Source organism: Pseudonaja textilis, unplaced genomic scaffold (genome assembly GCF_049901715.1).
Source record: "Pseudonaja textilis isolate UNSWEBS1 unplaced genomic scaffold, rPseTex1.2 PTEXSCF22, whole genome shotgun sequence".
NCBI lineage: Eukaryota > Metazoa > Chordata > Lepidosauria > Squamata > Elapidae > Pseudonaja > Pseudonaja textilis.
Genome location: NW_028262865.1, coordinates 782,672 through 797,671, shown reverse-complemented (window position 1 = coordinate 797,671; position 15,000 = coordinate 782,672). Strand labels below are relative to the sequence as shown.

The following is a 15,000-nucleotide window of genomic DNA, read 5'->3' as shown; positions in this document are numbered from 1 at the left end:
AACAGGAAAGAAAGATGGAAAGAAGAGAAGGAAGGAAGGTACAAGAAAGTTAGAAAGAAGGAAAGAAAGAAAAAAGAGAAAAGAGAAAGGTAGAAGAAGGAAAGAAAGGAAGGTAGAAGAAAGATAGATAGATGAAGATAGATAGATAGATGGAAAGATAGAAAGAAAGAAGGAAAGAAAGAAAGGAAGGTAGGAAGGAAGGTAGAAGAAAGATGGAAAGAAAGGAAGGAAGGTATTAGAAAGACAGATAGATAGATATAGAAAGTTATATGGAAAGAAAAAAAGAAAGAATGAAAGAATGATAGAAAAAGATAGATAGATAGATAGATAGATAGAAAGAAAGAAAAAGAGAAAGAAAGAAAGAGAAAGGAAGGTAGAAGAAGGAAAGGAAGGTAGAAGAAAGATAGAAAGAAAGAAAGAAAGAAAGAAAGAAAGAAAGAAAGAAAGAAAGAAAGAGGAAGGGGTAGAAGAAATTTCCGCCCGATCGGCTCCTTTCCTCCCCCTCCACGACCTCTCCCTCCATCTCCCCCCTCCCCAGGCCGGCTGAGACCCCCCTCCCCCTCCCGCCCCCCTCTCACCGGAGTCTCCTCGGGCCCAAAGACGGAGCGACGAAGCTTCGGGGCTGCGATGTCCGGAAAGTCCTGACGGGGAAACGCCCTGCCCCCGCCTGCCTGCCCTGCCCCCCTTCCCCTCCCTCCCTCCTTCCTCCTCCCCCACCCTTCGGAGGCAAGGGAGAGTTCTCCTGAGGGGGGCAGGGGAAAATGGGGAAGGTCCGACTATTTGACCTCCGAGGTCCCTTCCCACTCTTTTATTCCTCAAGTTCTCCTCCTCCAGCAGGGGGTCGGACTAGATGACCTCCGAGCCCCTTCCCATTATGATTCTTTCAGGGTCTCCTGCTCGGGCAGCGGGTGGGACCAGATGACCTCCCAGGCCCCTTCCGACTCTCTAATTCTCTGTAAGGGTCTCCTGCTGTTGAGTACGGGGTTAGACTAGAAGACCTTCCTGATCCCATCCAGCTTTCACACTCTGTAACGGTCTCTTGTTTGAAGAGGGGTCGGACTAGATGATCTCCAAAGGTCCCTTCCCACTCTTCTTCTGTCAGAGTCTCCTGCTCGGGCAGGGGGTCAGACTATTAGATCTCTGAGATCCCTTCCAATTATTCTTCTGTCGGAGCAAAGGGGGTCAGTGCTAGATGACCTCGGGGTGGAGAGGGCGGAGGGCGAGGCTCGCATGGCAGGAAAAGAAGAGGAAAGAAAACGGGGGGAAACGGCCGCTTTCCCGCCAGTCACGTGATTTCTCCGCTTTCGCTTTAGCAGTCCCCTCCCCTTGCCCGCGCCGTTTCGAGTTCGCGCAGGCGTACAGAGGCCAGGCTGGAAGTGTGGCTGGCGGAGCTTTGCTCTCCCCGCCCGGCGCTGCTTCCAATTTGCGCAGGCGCAGAGAGGCCAGGCTGGAAGTGTGGCTGGCGGAGCTTTCGCCGTCCGCTCCTCCTCCCCTCCCGCGCCTCTTCGAGTTCGCGCAGGCGCAGAGAGACCAGGCTGGAAGAAGTGGCTGGTGGAACCCTGACCCCCCTCGCCCGCGCTGCTTCCAGTTCGCGCAGGCGCAGAGAGGCCAGGCTGGAAGAAGTGCCCATGGCGGAGTAGTGTAGCGTTGCGTTTTACTCCTGGGAGTAGCTGGGAAAAAGGGACCAAGCCGGACGGGTTTTATGCCCTTCTCTCTTCTGCCATCCAACCAAACCCGGAGCTTTGTTCGTTGGAAGCATGTTACGGGAGGGGAAGACGGTGTTTAGCGGGGGGTTGGACAGATGACCTCTGACGTCCCCTTGCGACTCTCTTGTCCTTCCTTCGCTTCTTTTCGATCTTGGCCTCCCTTGGCTCCCTTCCTCCGAAGGAAACCCAGGCAGGGAGAGGGATGATAGAAGGACGGAAGAGTTGAAGGGCGCCCTCAGAGGTCCTCTAGTCCAACCCCCTCCTCCAGCAGGAGACCCCAACAGCATCACCCTATTGGAAGAGACGGAGCCGGAAGGGGGTCCTCGGAGGTCCTCTAGTCCACCCCCTCCTCCAGGAGGAGACCCCGACAGCATCACCCTGTTGGAAGAGACGTAGCCGGAAGGGGGCCTGGGAGGTCCTCTAGTCCGATTAATCGCACCCCCACGGCCTCCCAAGCCTCTTTTGAGTCGGGACTCTGACCCACCTCGTGTTTGGGGAGGGGTCTCTCTGGAAGTGGGAGGGAGAGAGTGGGGGGGTGGGAGGGAGGGAAAGAAAGAGAAAGGGGGAAAGAGAGAAAGAAAGAGTGTGAGGGAGAGAAAGGGAGAGAACGAGGAGGAGAGAAAGAGGAGAAAAAGGAGGAGAAAGAGAGGAAGAGTGAGGGAGAGAAACAGTAAGAGAGAAAGGGAGTGAGAAAGAGTGTGAGGGAGAGAGAGGAAGGGAAAGAGAAAGTAGCCAAAACGGGGGGGAGGAGCTGGAGGCTGGGAGTCTCTCCTCCTCCTCCCCTCCCCTCTTGGGCTCTCCCAACTTCAGTTCTGGGCGCGGCAAGATCCGGCAGGGAGAGACGGAGGAGGAGACAACGGAGGAGCGACTGGCGCATTCTGGGGAGCCCTCAAAAGAAGCAGCCGGGTCATGAGAGTCCTCCCCTCCCATCCCAGAAGGAGGAACTCTGCCAGGTTGCTCTTCTCCTCCCTCCCTCCTCCTCTGTCCCCCCTCCCCTCCCGCTACAGGCAAAGGGGGGAGGAGGAAGAGGGTGGGGGTGGAGGCTCCTCAACTGGACTGTCCCCTCCCAAATTCCCTCCCTCCTTTCCCATGGGGGTGGGGGGTGGGAGTTGGAAGGGACCCTCGGAGGTCATCTAGTCCAACCCCCTTTCCCAAGGCAGGAGAGCTTCCCTCCCCCACCGTATCTACATCCCATGGGGGGGTGGGGGTGGGAGGAGTTAGACTCCGGGGAGGGAGGGGGTCTCTCTCTCGTGAAGACCCGGAGTGGTGGGAGGGGAAGGGGGAGTTGGGCCAGATGACCTCCTCCCAGGAGCTCTTCCTCCTCCTCCTCCTCCTCCCCCCACAAGTCCTCCGGATCTACGTCCCCTCTTCTGGCGAGGGGGGGAGGGGGAGGAGGGCCCGGAATGGGGAGGGGGTGGGCTAAATCCCTCCAGAGCCCCCCATCTCCCTCCCCAAAGACCCCGAAGGGTGTGTGTGTGTGTGTGAAGTCCCCCCTTCACCTCTGGAAAGGGGCTGCGGACCCTCCTTGCCCCGCTTTGCGTCCGATCGGCTCCTTTCCTCCCCCCACCCCCTAGAAGAAGGAAAAAGGAAGGTAGAAGGAAGAAAGAAAGAAAGAAAGAAAGAAAGAAAGAAAGAAAGAAAGAAAGAAAGAAAGAAAGAGAAAGGAAGATAGAAGAAGGAAAAAGGAAGGTAGAAGGAAGGAAGGAAGGAAGGAAGGAAGGAAGGAAGGAAGGAAGGAAGGAAGGTAGAAGATAGATAGATAGATAGATAGATAGATAGATAGATAGATAGATAGATAGATAGATAGATAGATAGATAGATAGAAAAAGATAGATAGATTGATGGAAAGAAAGAAAGAAAGAAAGAAAGAAAAGGTACAGGAAAGAAAGATGGAAAGAAGAGAAGGAAGGAAGGTACAAGAAAGTTAGAAAGAAGGAAAGAAAGAAAAAAGAGAAAAGAGAAAGGTAGAAGAAGGAAAGGAAGGAAGGTAGAAGAAAGATAGATAGATAGATAGATAAAGATAGATAGATAGATGGAAAGATAGAAAGAAAGAAGGAAAGAAAGAAAGGAAGGTAGGAAGGAAGGTAGAAGAAAGATGGAAAGAAAGGAAGGAAGGTATTAGAAAGACAGATAGATAGATATAGAAAGTTATATGGAAAGAAAAAAAGAAAGAATGAAAGAATGATAGAAAAAGATAGATAGATAGATAGATAGATAGAAAGAAAGAAAGAGAAAGAAAGAAAGAGAAAGGAAGGTAGAAGAAGGAAAAGGAAGGTAGAAGAAAGATAGAAAGAAAGAAAGAAAGAAAGAAAGAAAGAAAGAAAGAAAGAAAGAAAGAGGAAGGGGTGAAGAAATTTCCGCCCGATCGGCTCCTTTCCTCCCCCTCCACGACCTCTCCCTCCATCTCCCCCTCCCCAGGCCGGCTGAGACCCCCCTCCCCCTCCCGCCCCCTCTCACCGGAGTCTCCCTCAGGCCCAAAGACGGAGCGACGAAGCTTCTCGGGGCTGCGATGTCCGGAAAGTCCCGACGGGGAAACGCCCCGCCCCCCGCCTGCCCGCCCCGCCCCCTTCCCCCCTCCCTCCCTCCTTCCCTCCCCCCCACCCGTCGGAGGCGGGGCGGGAGAGTTCTCCGAGGGGGGGGCAGGGGAAAATGGGGGAAGGTCCGACTATTTGACCTCCGAGGTCCCTTCCCACTCTTTTATTCCCTCAAGTTCTCCTCCTCCAGCAGGGGGTCGGACTAGATGACCTCCGAGCTCCCTTCCCAATTATGATTCTTTCAGGGTCTCCTGCTCGGGCAGCGGGTCGGACTAGATGACCTCCCAGGCCCCTTCCGACTCTCTAATTCTCTGTAAGGGTCTCCCGCTGTTGAGTACGGGGTTAGACTAGAAGACCTTCCTGGATCCCATCCAGCTTTCACACTCTGTAACGGTCTCTTGTTTGAAGAGGGTCGGACTAGATGATCTCCAAAGGTCCCTTCCCACTCTTCTTCTGTCAGAGTCTCCTGCTCGGGCAGGGGGTCAGACTATTAGATCTCTGAGATCCCTTCCAATTATTCTTCTGTCGGAGCAAAGGGGGGGTCAGGCTAGATGACCTCGGGGTGGAGAGGGCGGAGGGCGAGGCTCGCATGGCAGGAAAAGAAGAGGAAAGAAAACGGGGGAAACGGCCGCTTTCCCGCCAGTCACGTGATTTCTCCGCTTTCGCTTTAGCAGTCCCCCCTCCCCCCTTGCCCGCGCCGTTTCGAGTTCGCGCAGGCGTACAGAGGCCAGGCTGGAAGTGTGGCTGGCGGAGCTTTGCCTCCCCCCCGCCCGCGCCGCTTCCAATTTGCGCAGGCGCAGAGAGGCCAGGCTGGAAGTGTGGCTGGCGGAGCTTTCGCCGTCCGCTCCCTCCTCCCCCTCCCGCGCCTCTTCGAGTTCGCGCAGGCGCAGAGAGACCAGGCTGGAAGAAGTGGCTGGTGGAACTCTGACCCCCTCGCCCGCGCCCGCTTCCAGTTCGCGCAGGCGCAGAGAGGCCAGGCTGGAAGAAGTGCCTGGCGGAGTAGTAGCGTTGCGTTTTACTCCTGGGAGTAGCTGGGAAAAGGGGACCAAGCCGGACGGGTTTTACGCCCTCTGGCCATCCAACCAAACCCGGAGCTTTGTTCGTTGGAAGCATGTTACGGGAGGGGAAGACGGTGTTTAGCGGGGGAGGGGGGTGGACTAGATGACCTCTGAGATCCCCTTGCAACTCTCTTGTCCTTCCTTCTCTTCTTTTTCTGATCTTGGCCTCCCTTGGCTCCCTTTCCTCCGAAGGAAACCCAGGCAGGGAGCGGGATGATAGAAGGACGGAAGAGTTGGAAGGGCGTCCTCAGAGGTCCTCTAGTCCAACCCCCTCCTCCAGCAGGAGACCCCAACAGCATCACCCTATTGGAAGAGACGGAGCCGGAAGGGGGTCCACGGAGGTCCTCTAGTCCAACCCCCTCCTCCAGGAGGAGACCCCGACAGCATCACCCTGTTGGAAGAGACGTAGCCGGAAGGGGGCCTTGGAGGTCCTCTAGTCCGACAATCGCACCCCCCCCACGGCCTCCCAAGCCTCTTTTGAGTCGGGACTCTGACCCACCTCGTGTTTGGGGAGGGGTCTCCTCGGAAGTGGGAGGGAGAGAGTGGGGGGGTGGGAGGGAGGGAAAGAAAGAGAAAGGGGGAAAGAGAGAAAGAAAGAGTGTGAGGGAGAGAAAGGGAGAGAACGAGGGAGGAGAGAAAGAGGGAGAAAAAGGGAGGGAGAAAGAGAGGAAGAGTGAGGGAGAGAAACAGTAAGAGAGAAAGGGAGTGAGAAAGAGTGTGAGGGAGAGAGAGGAAGGGAAAGAGAAAGTAGCCAAAACGGGGGGGAGGAGCTGGGAGGCTGGGAGTCTCCTCCCCTCCTCCTCCCCCCCTCCCCCTCTTTGGGCTCTCCCAACTTCAGTTCTGCGCGGCGATCCGGCAGGGAGAGACGGAGGAGGAGACAACGGAGGAGCGACTGGCGGAGCTCTGGTGAGCCCTCAAAAGAAGCAGCCGGGGTCGCGGAGAGTCCTCCCCCCTCCCATCCCAGAAGGAGGAACTCAGGTTGCTCTCTCCTCCCTCCCTCCCTCCTAAGTCCCCCTCCCCTCCCGCAGGCAAAGGGGGAGGAGGAAGAGGGTGGGGGGTGGAGGCTCCTCTAGCGGGACTGCCAGCCCTCCCCCTCCCCAAATTCCTCCCTCCTTTCCCATGGGGGGGGGGGGGTGGGAGGAAGAAGAAGGGGAGGGGCTGCAAAGTGTCTCCAAAGTGGGGGGAGGGAGGGGCTTCACTTCCGCCCCAACGATCCCCCTCCCCCATTGTCCGGACAGAAGCCCCCCTCCCCATTCCTGGCCTCAAGAGGGGAGGAGAGCGGATTTTGGGCAGTCCGAAGGGAATTCGGGGGTGGGGAGGGCAGAGGAGGGGCAGGCAGGGGTGGGATTGGTTGGGCTAGCTGACCCCCGGGGACCCTTTCAAACTCTGTGAGGCTCTGATTCTGCCAGGGCTCTATAGGACGGCTTGAGTGGTGGGAGGGGGGAGGGGCTGGGCAGGGTGGGAGTTGGGCTAGATGACCTCCAGGGTCCCTTTGGACTGGGGGGTCTGTAGAATGGGCTGGGGAGGAGGAGACTTCCTCCTTCTGGGTTCTTCGCTTTTATTTCCTTCCCTCCTTCGTTCCTCCCTTCCTATGTTCCTTCCCCTCTTCCTCCCTCCCTCCTTCCTCCCTTCTTTCCCTCCCTCCTTCTTTCCTCCCTTCCTATTTTCCTTCCCCTCTTCCTCCCTCCCTCCTTCCTCCCTTATTTCCCTCCCTCCTTCTTTCCTCCCTTCCTATCTCCTCTCTCTCTTCCTCTTCCTCCCTCCCTCTGTGGTAATCATCATATTCTGTAAGTTCTTCGTACAGTTTTGCATAAGATCTGGGGATTTACAAACACTCCTCATGGGGGCAGTATTGCCTTTGTGATGGGCGTTTGGTCCTGTTTTGACCTGCAAAGCTTAGATGGACCAGGTATATCGGTGAAAGTTCACAGTACCCAGCCGAGCCATTCCCGTGGGACTTTCTGTGCTTAGATATTCTCATGGGACTTTCCGCAGTATATTATCACCCTGCTGAGGCCCCGTTGAGGTAATGCTGCTGAGGTAATGTTGAGGTCATTGTTTTGATTTTGTACTTGCATTTTCTTTCAATAAAAGCTGGTACCTGGGTGCTCTCAGGGCTGGCATTTGCTCAGACGGTTCCCTGCGTCTCATTTCAAGTGCCAGACCACCACAAGTGGTGACCCCGACGTGATAGTTTGAAAGGCTATACGTTCCGACATGATAGCTTTGAAAGGCTATACGTTTCCTGCATCCTATACTCATCGTCGCGGACGTCGACTGGGCCCTCATCTTCTTTGCTGGACGGAGATAGATTCTTTTCGTGAGTATGGGGGGAGATCTCTCGAAGGCTCAGACAAGGCACATTAGGGAATTGAGAGGGATCACTTGGAATAGGTTTAAGTTTGGAGTTCATAGTAGAGGACATGAAGTAGGAAAGAAAGAAATTGAGGACTTATTACAGTATGTTTGGAAACATATTCAGTCATATCCAGAGGGAGGTAGTATTAAAGTAGAGTCCTGGAAAAAATAGGATATTTTTGCACGAGGAACCTCGTGCCCCTTCTTCAATTTTGTTAACCTGGAGGGTGGTTATGGATGCGTTAGCTACTCATGAGCAACCGCTCCTAGCACCCCCGAAGAAGGTTTGCCGCCTTACCATGCGGTACGTTTATTGTCGCCGACAGCACCTCCAGATAAATCCAGAGGACTGTCAGGCACTAAAAATACTTTGTCAGAAGATAAGAGTTTGCCTTTAAGAGTTCAAGTAGATGCAGTTACTGCAGCTATTCAAGAAGCAACAAATAGAGGGAATTATCAGGAGATGATTTGGTAGAATTTGGAGTGGAGATTCAACTTAATCCAGTAGAAATTGGTGTGGACGCTGCTTTAAATCCGCAGCGCGTGTGGAAGCCCCTAGCTCTCAGGATTTTAAAGGAAATTAAACAAGCAGTAAAAGAATATGGTGTTAGATCGCCATATGCTCAGGCATTGTTAGAAGCAGTTGGCTATGGAAATAAAATGATTCGGGCTGACTGGAGAGCTTTATTGAACATGATTTTAACTCCAGCCCAATATTTGGTGTTAGATCAGAAATGGAGACAGCTGGCAGTTCAGAGGGGAACAGCAAATGTTACTGCAGATCAGCTTTATGGAGCTGGTAATTATACAACAGTAGAACAACAGAGAGATGGAATGCCTGAGGAGGGGTTCGTTCTTCTCCCACAGTTAATTTTACAAGCCCTGGGGGTTCTCCCTGACGGCGAAGGTGGTGAGAAGACCTTTACTAACATCAAACAAGGGAACAATGAACCCTATGAAAATTTCATTAGCAGATTGAAAGTGGCTATTGAAAGGCAAATTGATAATCAATTCGCCCGGAATGAATTGCTTTTGAAGTTAGCGGTAGAACAGGCTAATGCAGATTGCAAAAAGATCCTGAATCCATTTATTGCGAGTGGAGAGCGAGAAATCGCCGATTTAATTAACGCATGTAGAAAGGTAGGGAGTCAGACTTTTAACATGGAGACTTTAGCTCTGGCTCTCCAGGCAGGAAATGCTAATAAAGGCACTTGTTTCAATTGTGGGAAGCCTGGACATTTTAAAGCGCAATGTCGGGCTCCTGGGGGGGGGGTCAAAGTCAGCAAAAAAAGAGATTAATGGGACAGGGTGTTCGTCCTAAATCAGTGTGTCCAAAATGTAAGAAAGGATACCATTGGGCAAATCAGTGCAGACTTCATTCTGAGGGAAAAAACTAGGAAGCAGGGATCGGGGCATTCTCCCTACTCTAAAGAGTGAAGTAATGTCCGAAGGGTTGGAGCCACCAGAGAGAGGTAGGGATCAAATATGGTCGCCAGCTACAAAAGGTTCAGCAGGAATTGATCTTCCATTGGCTGAGGATTTGGAATTAGGATATCCACATGTAGTTTGTTTAGGGTCAACGGATTTCTATGGACCGTTGCCTCTGGCTTCTGTGGGTCTTCTTCTTCCTAGATCATCGGCTCATAAGCGTAAATTGTTTGTGGTTCCTGGGGTTATTGATTCGGATTATGAGGGTCAGATCAAAATTCAAGTTCATTCACCTGTTCCTCAATCTTTGAAAAAAGGGGATTGTTTTGCACAGCTTTTAGTTTTGCCATATCTGTCTTTGGGGGAGTCGGATAGAATTCGCCAGGGTGGATTTGGATCTACAGATATGTTTAGTGAGTCTAGTGTGTTTTCCATCATGCAAAAATGTCAAGGCTGATCAGAAACCAAAATTAACTCTTTTGGTTGAAGGCAGACAGTTTATTGGATTGCTGGACACTGGAGCAGATGTTTCGGTGATTAGCGAAAGTGAGTGGCCTAGGAGTGGCGACGGATCCTACACCGTCTGTTCGAGAGGAGTCGGAGGACTTCAAGACGCACGGGTTAGTAGGAGGATTCTTTCTGCCAAAACAAAGCAGGGAAGTGCTATTGCACATTTCCAACCGATTGTTTTGCGCCTTCACGTTAACTTGTGGGGCAGAGATTTGATGCAACAGTTTGATACAACAGTTGTCATTCATGATGACTGAACACCCACCTGTGGAGTTATTAAAATTACAGTTACTCCAGCAGGAGCCAGTGTGGATAGATCAATGGCCTTTGACTAGTGAGAAATTAGTTCATTTACATGAATTGGTTCAACAACAATTGGAAAAGGGACATATAGTGCCTACCACTAGTCCTTATAATTCTCCAGTCTTTGTTATCAAGAAGAAATCTGGAAAATGCGATTTCTTCATGATCTGAGGGGATAAATGCAATCTTAAAGCCAATGGGCCCACTACAGTGTGGGACGCTAATCCTAATTTAATACCTGATGGATGGAACATAAGAGTGTTAGATTTGCAAGATGCTTTCTTCTCCATTCCTCTGCACCCTGAAGATGTAGATTTGTTTGCTTTTACTATCTTGAGTATAAATCAGGGGCAGCCCGCTAAGCGATATGCATGGACTGTCCTTCCACAGGGAATGTTAAACAGTCCTACCATGTGTCAAATGTTTGTAGATTGGGCTTTGCAACCTTTCCGGAATAAATTCCCAGATTGGAAGGTTTATCATTACATGGATGATATTTTGATAGCTGCTAATATTTCTGATGCTGCAATGGATTCTGCTGTCATTCTTTTAACTGCTATGCTGAAGGAGAAAGGGCTGATAGTCAGCCCTGAGAAATTGCCTATCTAGGTCATAAATTATTCTTGAGTCACATTACACCTCTGAAGTTGGAATTTGTTCTTCCTGATCCTTTAACTTTGGTAGGTTTACAACAATTTTGGGTCATATAAATTGGATCAGACCGTATTTGGGTTTAACTACTCTTCAATTAAGTCCTTTGTTTCAAGCTTTGGCTAGTGCTAAGCAAGCATCTGACATAATAACCCTGAATAAAGAACAGAAGGGGATTTTGTCATTGATTGAGCAAGCTTTGAGTCGTAGGTGGACAGATAGATGTTTGCCAGATTGTCCATTATCAGTGATTTTAATCTCAGAACGAAGGGCTACTGCATTGATAGTTCAGGTAAAAGAGAAAACAGCTTTAAGGATTCTGGAATGGATTCATTTGTCTCATACACCATCGAAATCCATAAATTGTATCACAGAACAGCTCGCTGATATTTTTAATCGTGCTCGTCAGCGCTGCAAGGCTATTGCTGGTATGGAACCAGTAACATGTTATGTTCCTTTTGCTTTAGCTACCTGGGAACAAATGATTTGCAATAGTGAGTTTTGCAAGTTTTGCAGATTCTTGGCCAGGGAAGTTTTCTTGTCATCCTCCAGCCGATCCTAGATTATCTTTTGTATAAATCAGTTAGAATTACTTTAGCAAGTCTTTTTGTGACTCAGCCTATATCAGATGCTCCTACAGTCTTTACTGATGGAGGAAAGTTTTTGGTGCTTGTGTTTGGAAAGATAAATCTGGAATTTGGCATACAAAAGTGACATCAGAGCAGAAGTCTGCCCAGCAGGCAGAACTTGCTGCTGTGGTTTTGGCTTTTCAAAATTTTCAAAATCAGGATTTTAATCTAATAGTGGATTCTTTGTATGTATATAATTTATTACCCTTTGTAGCAGGTTCTTGTTTGTCTCCTGGAATATCACCCAATATTCTACGTTTGCTTTTGTTGTTGCAAGGATGTTTGGATCAGCGTGTGAATGTGTGTTTTGTTGCCCATATTCGTAGCCATAGTAATTTGCCTGGAATTTTATCTCAAGGCAATGCCAAAGCTGACAGTGCTGTAACTTCAGTTCTCACTGTCCAGCCATGGACAGCCATAGTTATTTTCATCAAATGCTAAAGCGTTGGCACATCAATTCAAGCTTACTACTGCAGAAGCTGCTGCCATAATTCAACAATGTCCAACTTGTTCAAAGCAAGGCACTGCTATTCCTATGGAGTCAACCCCAGGGGGTTGAAACCCTCAATGATTTGGCAATGGATGTTACTCAGTATCCATCATTTGCACCTTGGAAGTATATACATGTGACTGTGGATACTTATTCAGGATTTCTAATGGCTACTCCTCAAAGAGGTGAAGCGGTTAAACATGTCATCAATCATTGCATTAAGACATTTTCAGTTGCTGGTACGCCTCAAACTTTAAAAACAGACAATGGTGCAGCTTATCGGAGCACAGTCTTTGATCAGTTTTGCAAACAGTGGTCCGTGGAACATAAATTTGGGATTCCATACAATTCCACAGGACAAGCTATTGTGGAGCGTCATAATGGCACGCTCAAGAACATGTTAGCTAAATTAAATAAAAAAGGAGAGAAGCTCCTGGGGCTTCCGGCAATTCAAGATCATTTAAATCTTGCTTTGTATACTTTAAATTTTCTAAATTTGTCTGGTAACCCCCCTTTGAGTGCGGCCAGCAGGCATTTTTCTTCTCCTTTACAGATGCAGTGAGGCCTCGAGTGTTGGTGCGATTTCTTCCGGATCCGGCATGGGTTCCCGCTGAGCTGATTACGTGGGGACGTGGTTATGCAGCAGAACATCTTGGTCAAATTCGTTGGGTTCCTGGTCGATGTGTTCGGCCTGATCATTCGCAGGCGCCTTCGCAGGTGCCAGTGAAGGAGGTTTCGGAGGAGCAGGATGGCGTTCCTGTGGTTCCTGATTCCGTTCCTGTGGTTCCTGATTCTCTTGATGCCGGCAATCCAGGCACGGCGCTGTGAAGGCTGGGAAAAGATGACTGCTTATCTGAGATTTCCAACTTGTATGCAGCAGGTTCTTTGGGGAATCGGACTAAATTAATCTGCAAACAGCGGCATCCTTTGATTTTTCCAGCATATTGGTCCTGGCATAAGGGTCAAGACATTCTTTACTTGGGACCTGATAAGGATATTATATCTTCAGCCTGTGCTACAACTCTGATCCTGTTTAATGTTTCTGTTTCAGACTATGGACAATATTGGTGTCAATTGAGTTGCCTAAGTTACCTTACACAACCTCTCTTTCCATTCGTCTTATGCCTCCATGGACTCTAATACGGAGGCGGAGAGCTGCTATTATCTCAGAAACTAGAGACCTTGGAGATAATTTATGGAAAGAAAATGCCTACATCAAGGACATTCGGATTGCAGCAAAGGGTTTAAATGTAACTAATTGTTGGCTTTGTATGCATGTACCTGGGTCTGGGAAAGGTGGAGTTTTGTTACATGGTGTTCCTTTGAATGAGCGAACCAGTGCTAATTTAGGTTATAATAATTTTAATCATTGGCTTGACTGGGGCCCGGACCCTGAAGAGTGGAATCAAACATTATTCACAACAAAGGTAACTTTCACTACCAAAGCCTCGGTTTGTTATTACTGCCCCCCTGTAGGGACTCAATCTATTTTGCTGGGAAATACTACGCTCTGTCAGAAGGTGATTCCTTTGGAAGGAGGATGTATGAGATGTGTAAAAAGCATTACTAGTAAGAACAGTTGCATAAATCGGATATCTTCTACGTTATCCCGGACTTTGAAAGGTCCCTATGACTGTTGTATAAATCAAACAGTCACTAAGAGGCCTGACATTGGTCACGGGGCATATGTTCTCTGTACTTGGATGTGGTTAATGTGGAAGTGGGAAAGTCAGGCCTCCGACAATACCTATCATAAGCATTTAAAATACTTCCCCCTTCCGGATGGGTTATGGTTGTTATGTGGGGATGATGCCTATCAACAATGGCCAAAGGATTGGTCTGGAGTGTGTACTATAGGATTTGTAATTCCTGTCATCTATAAATTAGAGGGTTTACCAATTGGGATGCGTATTCATAATCGAGAAGTTGATTCTGGCCTGACTGTGGGTGGTAATTTGTGGACTCAGATTTCTAGGGCAGCAATCCCACCTTTGGGAATAGCTATGAACTATGAAGATATTCATATTTTAAATAATTTTACTGTTGCTATGTTTAATGATACTGTTAAGAATATTAAGATGTTAAATGAAGAAGTGTCTGAAATTCGCCAAGTTACTTTACAAAATCGTTATGCTTTAGATATAATGTTAGCTGCTAAAGGAGGAGTTTGTGCTTTAATTCATTCACATTGTTGTGTTTTTTATACATAATTATGAGCCTAACATTACAAGAACTGTTCATGATATGGAAGACCGCATAGCTGAACACGAAGCAGGAAAAGATGGCTTCAATAAGTCACTTTGGGCTTTGCTATGGGATTGGCTTCCTGACAGCTCATGGTTATGTTTATTGCTTCAATTAGTTGTAATAATTGTTATTATACTTATTATGTTATGTTGCTGTATTCAATGTATTCCTAATCTATTTCAAATGTGTACCTCAGCTTTTCAGCGTACGAGACCAAGTTGCGAGGAACTGTGTATTATGCCACTAAAACACCCCTATCTTTGAATAAATAAAAAGGAGGGAATGTGGTAATCATCATATTCTGTAAGTTCTTCGTACAGTTTTGCATAAGATCTGGGGATTTACAAACACTCCTCATGGGGGCAGTATTGCCTTTGTGATGGGCGTTTGGTCCTGTTTTGACCTGCAAAGCTTAGATGGACCAGGTATATCGGTGAAAGTTCACAGTACCCAGCCGAGCCATTCCCGTGGGACTTTCTGTGCTTAGATATTCTCATGGGACTTTCCGCAGTATATTATCACCCTGCTGAGGCCCCGTTGAGGTAATGCTGCTGAGGTAATGTTGAGGTCATTGTTTTGATTTTGTACTTGCATTTTCTTTCAATAAAAGCTGGTACCTGGGTGCTCTCAGGGCTGGCATTTGCTCAGACGGTTCCCTGCGTCTCATTTCAAGTGCCAGACCACCACACCCTCCTTCCTCCCTTATTCCCTTCCCTCCTTCTTTCCTCCCTTCCTATCTCCTCTCTCTCTTCCTCTTCCTCCCTCCCTCCTTCCTCCCTTATTCCCTTCCCTCCTTCTTTCCTCCCTTCTTTCCATCCCTCCTTCTTTCCTCCCTTCCTATCTCCTCCCCTCCCTTCCTCTTCCTCCCCTCCCTCCTTCCTCCCTCCTTTCCTCCCCCTTTTTTCTCTTGTTTGGGGAGAGAAACTTCCGGAGTTGATACCAGAGTTTTGCTTTTCCCACAGAAACTTCCAGATCGGCGCTGTGAAATTTTTCCGGAAATGTCTGGAAATATCCAAGGTAATTGGGGGAGGGGCTGCAGCGGGGTTGGGAAACAGCTGGGGTCCTGGGTGGGGTGGGGAGGATGCT

At 49.1% G+C, this 15,000-nt stretch overlaps 2 protein-coding genes across 3 annotated transcripts in view; one reads left to right on the top strand and one right to left on the bottom strand.

The window, feature by feature from the left end:
- LOC113455120 (GTPase IMAP family member 9-like) overlaps nucleotides 1-15,000 on the bottom strand; it is a 128,652-nt gene that overhangs the window by 10,654 nt on the left and 102,998 nt on the right. The window lies entirely within an intron of this gene.
- LOC113454575 (GTPase IMAP family member 2-like) overlaps nucleotides 6,143-15,000 on the top strand; it is an 81,835-nt gene continuing 72,977 nt past the window's right edge. The window contains exon 1 of the mRNA XM_087918939.1: nucleotides 6,143-6,204. The gene's annotated coding sequence lies outside the window, so the exon portion shown is untranslated. The remainder of the gene's footprint in view (nucleotides 6,205-15,000) is intronic.